General features: G+C 36.3%; 1 pseudogene; it reads left to right on the forward strand.

The window, feature by feature from the left end:
- Nucleotides 1-337: 337 nt before the first annotated feature.
- LOC126705203 (probable pre-mRNA-splicing factor ATP-dependent RNA helicase DEAH5) lies at nucleotides 338-5,222 on the forward strand (annotated as a pseudogene).
- Nucleotides 5,223-8,162: the final 2,940 nt, after the last annotated feature.

The raw sequence follows: 8,162 nt of genomic DNA on the forward strand, positions 1-8,162 counted from the left end.
AGAAATAAAAAGAGTGGGATTGGACCCCAAAAAAAAGCCCAAGGCTTGCACAACTTTGCTTAGCATGAAATCAGTACTAATTGAATGAATTATGATTATTAAAAAAAAATAAAAAATTCTTCACCCAGTGAAAATTAGTACTAATAAATTCTTTTATTATTGCATATACGTTCGGTATGCTAAAAGGCCTAGGCCCAGCTACGTACAGCATGGCCCTGATTTTATGAGCCATTGCTAAAAGGCCTAGGCTCACTGAGTTTTTATTATATAAATCCTCATATCTATATCTTTTTTCCTTCATTGCATCTCTATAGCTATTTCTGTATCTTTTTCAACAATGGCTCCCGCTAAAGACGACGGGTTTAAGAAACTAAAACACCTATCACTCGTCTCCAAGGTCTGCTCTGAACTCGAAACGCATTTAGGATTTGGCGACAAAGTTCTCGCCGAGTTCATCACCGACTTGGGCCGGCACTGCGACACCGTCGTCGGATTCGACTCCAAACTGAAAGAGAATGGCGTTGAGTTGCCCGATTACTAGGCTGGAGACGGGTGAGAGGCATCTAGCACATAAGTTTAGAGGTTTTGGTTTATCATCGGCATATGAAGAAGGATGCTTATGGACATGAACAATCCCTTAGCTTTGGACAGAGGTCGAAGCTGTCGATTCAGGAACAGAGGCAGAGGAAAAGAAGGAACTCATTCAGGCTGTGCATGAAAATCAAGTTCTAGTTGTAATTGGTGAGACTGGTTCAAGTAAAACAACTCAGGTAACTCAATATCTAGCAGAAGCTAGATACAAAACAAAGGGTTAAATCGGCTGAAGAGTTTGGTTGTCGTTTGGGTGAGTATAAAATCTGGAACTTTCTTTCCAAAATAGAAAAACAGAACTTTATTGATTCCGAAAAATGAAGGTGATACAAAAACTGATCCCAATACATTAAGGTTATTCTATATATATATATATATATATACACGTGTCTCAGATAACCAATTCCCTAATTTTCAGCAAAATTAGTTTCTAACAATTCTAAACTATACATAGGTATTATAGCATTTACAAGACAGACCATTCCTACAAGCCACGTGTATTATGATCTCCTAAACTATGTATAAACACTTCATGATAAGGCACAGCTTCAATGGTCTCTAGCACATCCTTGCAAGCCCACTGATGCTGCCTCTGCTTTGCATTGCTTGTAGCTGAAATTGTGTGCAAGTGGTGCTGCTCCACTCTTGCATTGCTGTCCTGCATTAATCTCATCAGATGCATCCTCAAGCATTGAACAAAGGGCATTAGTTTTAACACCCCCCTTAAGAGCAAGGCTCTTGCATTTTCTGGAAATTCAATGTTAACAGCAAAAATGTTAATTAAACCCAATTTCTTGATCAATCTGACATAGTTGTCTACACCCAAGGCTTTAGTAAAAACATCAGCTAGTTGAATTTTAGAACTCACATGAAAGGTCTTAATTGTTCCATCTAAAACCCTGTTTCTAACAATGTGGCAATCAGCCTCTATGTGCTTAGATCGTTCATGAAATACTGGATTTGTAGCTATGTGTAGTGCTACTTGGTTATAACAGTATAATAGAACAGGTTTATCATGTTGAACATTCAAATCCTTCAACAAATATAACAACCATGTGACTTCACATGTTGTAGTTGCCATAGATCTATATTCAGCCTGAGCTGAAGATCTTGAAACCATGGATTGTTTCTTTGATCTCCATGATATTAATGAATCCCCAAGGAAGACACAATGTCATGTAAGTGATTTTCTGGTATTTGGACACCATGCCCAATCAGCATCGCAATATGCTTTTAGCTGCAAGTCTGATTCACAAGGGAAAAACACCCATTGGCCTGGAGTTCCTTTAATGTACTGTAATATCCTATTGGTTGCCTGCATGTGAGGAACTCTAGGCTATGCTAGAAACTGACTCAACCTATTTACAGTATAGGTAATGTCAGGCCTACTTAAAGTCAAATACATCAACTTGTCTATAAGCCTCCTATATTGACTTGAGTCTTTTAGAAGCTCTCCATCACCCTTTGACAGCTTAAGTTGTTGCTCCATGGGTGTTTTCAAAGGCTTACAACCCATCATTCCTATTTCTTTTAAAATCTCAAGTGCAAACTTCCTTTGATTCAAGCTAATTCCCTTATCACTCCTTGCAATCTCAAGTCCCAAAAAATACTTGAGTGACCCTAAGTCCTTTATTCCAAACTTATCATCCAGAATTTAAATATGCCACACAATTTGGATCATTTCCTGTAATCATCATGCAATCACATATACAAGCAGTGCAGTAAACAAAGAACCCTTGGCATGCACAAATAATGAGTGATCAGCTTGGGATTGAACAAAACCAAGTTGCTGAATGGTTGAAGACAGCTTAGTGTACCATTGTCTAGAGGCTTGTTTTAACCCATAAAGTGACTTAACAAGCCTACAAACAATAGGTGCAGTAGATGTAGACCCCCCCTTACTGTGAAAACCAGGAGGGAGTGACATATATACTTCTTCAAACAAATCACCATGCAAGAAAGCATTGTTTATGTCCAATTGATGAAGTGGCCAAGATTTAGCTACTGCCAAAGCAAGAACTACCCTGACAGAAAGTATTTTAGCTATAGGGGAAAAGGTTTCAATGAAATCTAGACCTTCCCTTTGAGTATAACCCTTTGCAACTAACCTTGCCTTATATCTATCTACAGTCCCATCTGATTTCAACTTAATTCTATACACCCATTTACAGCCAATAGGGATCTTACCTGGAGGCAAGGTAGTTAGATCCCAAGTATGATTTTGTTCAAGAGCTTGGATTTCCTTATCCATAGCTTCTCTCCAAAGTGGATCTTTGACTGCTTGAAAGATGCTTTAAGCCTCTTGAGGAGCTGAACTAACTGCCAGGACATAAGATTGATAGCTGGGAACAAGATGTGCATAGGTAAGACTATGACTAATATCATAAGAACCACCAGAAGTAGGAGAGCAAGCTAAAGCACAAGAGTAATCTTGCAAGTAAGCTGGAGGTTTTGAAGTCGTAGTTGACTTTCTGATAGGTGCAGGTGGTACTTCTAGTGTTGATGTACATGTCTGATCTGGTAAGGCAGCTGAAGGAACTAAAGGAAGTTGAGAAGGAAAACAATCAGCAGTAGGTGCATCATTAAGTAAGGTATTAGAAGTTTCAACAAAATGATCAACAGAGTTGGGGGCAAAAGGTGAAACTGTAGTACTAGAACAATCAGAAAGTGAATCTGGTATGAAAGTAGGAGTAACAAAAGAATCAGTACCTGTGCTGGAAGTATCAGTACCTTGGAAGGCTAAATCTGAAAGAAAAGGATCAACAAGAGTAGCATGTGTACCATCAAAAGGAAAAATATTCTCATGAAGTTGGATATGCCATTCCTCATCAGTCATGTACTGTCATCAAGTACATGACTGATGGTATGCTTCTTAGGGAAATTTTGATAGATGGTAACCTTTCTCAGTACTCTGTTATTATGCTTGATGAAGCACATGAGAGGACTATACACACGGATGTTCTCTTTGGATTACTCAAGCAACTAGTGAAACTGAGACCCGACCTTCGCTTGATTGTCACGTCTGCAACACTAGATGCAGAGAAGATTTCAGGGTTCTTCTTTAACTGTAATATATTTATAATTCCTGGTAGAACTTTTCCTGTAGAGTTACTCTACTCCAAACAGCCGAAAAGTGATTAGCTTGATGCATCCCTACTTACTGTGCTACATATCCACTTGACAGAACCTGAAGGAGACATCCTTCTCTTCTTGACTGGTCAGGAGGAGATTGATTTTGCATGCCAATCTCTTCATGAAAGGATGAAAGGGCTAGGTAAAAATGTTCCTGAATTGATTATTCCGCCAGTTTATAGTGCACTTCCAACTGAAATGCAGTCAAGGATATTTGAACCTGCACCTCCATGGAAGAGGAAAGTGGTAGTTGCTACCAATATTGCTGAGGCATCTTTGACGATTGATGGAATTTATTTCATCATTGATCCTGGGTTTGCAAAGTAGAATGTGTATAACCCGAAGCCGGGGCTTGATTCACTTGTCATAACTCCTATTTCACAAGCTTCAGCCAAGCAGCGAGCTGGGCGTGCTGGGCATATGGGGCCTGGGAAATGTTATCGCCTCTACACTGAGAGTGCATACTGCAATGAGATGTCTTCTACTTCAATTCCTGAAATACAGAGGATAAATCTTGGGTTAACTATGCTTACCATGAAAGCTATGGGGATAAATGATCTTCTGTCTTTTGATTTCATGAATCCGCCTTCACCCCAAGCTCTCATTTCTGCCATGGAACAGTTGTACAATCTAGGAGCTCTTGATGAGGAAGGGCTTCTGACCAGATTGGGCCGAAAAATGGCAGAATTTCCTCTTGAACCACCATTATCTAAGATGTTGCTTGCCAGTGTGGACCTTGGATGCAGTGATGAGATTTTGACCATCATTGCATTGATTCAAATAGGGAATATCTTCTACAGGCCCAGAGAGAAGCAAGCACAAGCTGATCAGAAGAAGGCCAAGTTTTTCCAGCCAGAGGGAGACCATTTAACGTTACTTGTGATTTTTGAGGCTTGGAAAAGTAATAACTTTTCTGGGCCCTGGTGTTTTGAGAACTTTGTTTGGTATAGATCTTGAGGAGAGCTTAGGATGTGAGAAAACAGCTGCTCACCATCATGGATAAATATAAATTGAACATAGTGACTGTAGGGAAAAATTTTACAAAGATCTGGAAGGCGATTACTACAGGGTTGTTTTTCCATGCATCTAGAAAGGACCCACAATAGGACCCTAGTAGAGAACCAGCAATTTTATATACATCCAGGCGGTACTCTTTTCCAGAGGCAACTTGACTGGGTCATCTACCATGAGCTGGTAATGACTACAAAGGAGTACACGCAAGAGGTCACGGTTATAGATCCTAAATGACTCGTGTAACTGGTGCCTAGATTTTTCAAGGTGGCAGATTCTACAAAGTTGAGCAAACGAAAACGACAAGAAAGGATTGAGCCACTATAAGACAGACATCACGAGCCGAACTCTTGGCTTTTGAGTAAACATCGTGCTTGAGATGTCTCGATGTCATTCATTTTGATTATGGGTATTGCTGTAAATCGGAATGTTGCTATTTGCGCAGTTGTCCCTTGTTATTTGATGTGGTGCATTCGGCGGGAGGGAAATAACCGGCACTTTGACGATTCAGGAAAAAAAAAAAAAATTCAGATCTTAAACTATTCTTTTTAATACTCTTTAGGACTAGGTTGTAGTGTTAGGTTTTTGTTCTTTTGTTTCAGTTCATGGTTTAATGGACTTTTGTACTTTATGCGCTTGATTTTACTGTAAAAGGGAGCTGTTAGTTCTATTCAGATTATTGTTACACTACATGAAATTTATACTGTTATTGTTGTTACACTACATGAACTTCATTGTAAAAGGGAGCTGCTAGTTCTATGCACTGTTTTCAGCCATTAACCAGTTGTGTAAACCCAGTCACTCTAAAAAATTCATCAAAACCATGCTACAATAGAAAAGGTAAAATTCTTAATGGTGTCATAAAACTATTAAGTCTCTTTCCTTAGATACAGTTTGTTGCATTTAGTTTATTATATGACACACACACATGAGAAAATACACTTCATTCACATGAGAAAAGATCTACATAATAGAATCTCAAAAAGAGAACTTAAAGAACAGTACTTAAGTACTATACCTAAGTCTCTCTCTCTCTCTCTCTCTCTCTCTCTCTCTCTCTGTCTCTCTCTCTCTCTCTCTCTCTATATATATATATATATATATTAAGCTACAAAGCTCTTGAGGTTATGCTATTGCTTTTTTTTTTTTTTTTTTTTGTGTATATATATTATTGCTATTGGTATTAAGTATTAATTAATTTTATAAAAAAAAGTATTAATTAATATGTTTCTAAAAAAAGCAAAGTTCTTGAGGTTATGCTTTTGCCTTTATTTTTTTTGATATGTTAATTATTGATATTGGTATTAAGTATTAATCAATATGTTTCTCAAAAAACAAACATTAATTAATATTATCTATTATTTTCAAACTATAATATTAAAAAAAAAAAAAGTAATGCTAGAGATAAAAACTATTTTACAAAAAAATTTACAAATTGCTAATATGGTGAGTAATTATTAGTAAATGAAGAAGTGATGTTAATGGTGGATCTAGATGAAAACTAATAAAAAATTGGCAATAACATCAGTTTGTAAAAATGTTATAAGCAGTTTGTATCTGTAACATTACTCTAAAAAAAATTATGTAAATCAAAATTTCTTTTTATTATGTTTAATTTGACTTAATTGAATTAATAAATGCCATTGTTTTTTATTATCAACAATTAATATTAGATGTACTTTTTTTTGGTAAACAATATATTAGATGTACTCACTGATCTAAAGGAAAATATTCATTTTGTAAATTAATGTTATGCTAAAATGGAAAACTCACCGTGAGGGGATGAAGTTGAGCTCGGGCTAAGAACTAAAAGCCCAACAAATCATATCTTAAAAGATGGATCTAGCCCAAAGATGTGAATATGAGCGAAGAAGCCTAAGGTATAAAAGACGACTCCTAGGAACAAATCCCATGGAGGTCCGCGGTAGCTACCATTACCAAGGCTCCCTACCGAGGTAATAAGCAAGGCTTTTCACATAGCAAATACGTAAGGAACCACGGGTAACCAGTTCCCCTCTAGTCCAAGATGCCACCGTCATCAAACTCGCCTCCAGAAATGCCATTAAGAGATAAGGACCACAGAGGCAGTCATCTCCGCATTAATGAGATGTTCTCAACCTAATCTCTTCCACATTAAATGTTAATTGACCGACCTGAACAATGAAAGCGCCTCCAAAAGTCCTATTTCATGATAAAAGAATGGCAAAACCAAGGGGTGATAAGACAAGTATCCCCCAAATCCAATTAGGAACAGGACAGCTGGGAGAGAGGAAAGGGAAAATTGTCTATAAAAGGAGGGGAGGTACAACAGGAAAAGGGATTTAGTAAAATTGAGAGAAAAGATTTAAGGAAGAACAAGAGAGAGAAAGTTGTAATAGTAGAATAGGACTAAGAGTTTTTAGTTTTCAATTCTATCCTTTGTACCACGAGAAAGTTGTTCTTATATTAATAAAAGCCTTTATGTTCCTTATTATCTTACAATCTGTTGCTTAGATCTCCCACTGTGGAATTTCTTACCTTTTTCCTTTCATAAATTAATTGTTTAAGTCATTTTCTATATCACCATTTGAATAGTGGTTGTTTTTTAGCCCCACACTCACTTTCTAAGTTCTATTAGTTTTAGTTATTTGATTTTTTTTTTTTTTCATTTCAGTCCTCTATACTTCAAGTTAATTTAATTAAAGCCCCTCCATCAATTTCTATTAAAAATTTATTTAAAAAAATCTAGAAAATATTTTTCAATCATTAATTAGATTTTTTTTTTTTTTTAAATGTAGAAAAAAAATTAAAAATTTAAACAATTAATTGCAACATTTAACAAAAGTTAATGGAGAAACCTTAATTGAATAAAATTGAAATTTAATAGACTGAAATAAACAAAAGCAAAGTTAGATGACTGGGATCCTTAATTCAGTTGTCCCCGTCCTACAACCTATAGCAAGAACATCAAAAGAAAGCTAAATCACAATTTAATCCACTTGATGGTCATTTTTAATTAGCTTCTTCTGATATTTCTTGACAATTTAATTCATTATACCTGCTTCATTAGAAGAAGTTGCTGGAACAAAGCAGTTTCACCTAGATAATTAGGTGCAAAACAAGAATTAAGTTACCACTAACATTGTCAACTGTAGTCTCCTATTCCTGAATAAAATCAAATCATAATGGTTATATATATATATATATAAACTTAAAATTAAATATGATTATAGAGCAAGCATATCTAACAAGCCTTCATCATTCCTAAATGCCAGATAGTTCCTCAATTTTTGGGAGGGGAGAAGGATATCCACCGCCCAAACCACAAATTGGTGACACAAGCTAATAAAAAGGCAACCCAAAACAAAAACAAAAATTACAAGATCTAAAAGCCTTCACTAAAAGAATACTCATCACTTTGACTAGCCAAAGGGATTTCAATATAAGGA

This window comes from Quercus robur, chromosome 11 (genome assembly GCF_932294415.1).
Source record: "Quercus robur chromosome 11, dhQueRobu3.1, whole genome shotgun sequence".
NCBI lineage: Eukaryota > Viridiplantae > Streptophyta > Magnoliopsida > Fagales > Fagaceae > Quercus > Quercus robur.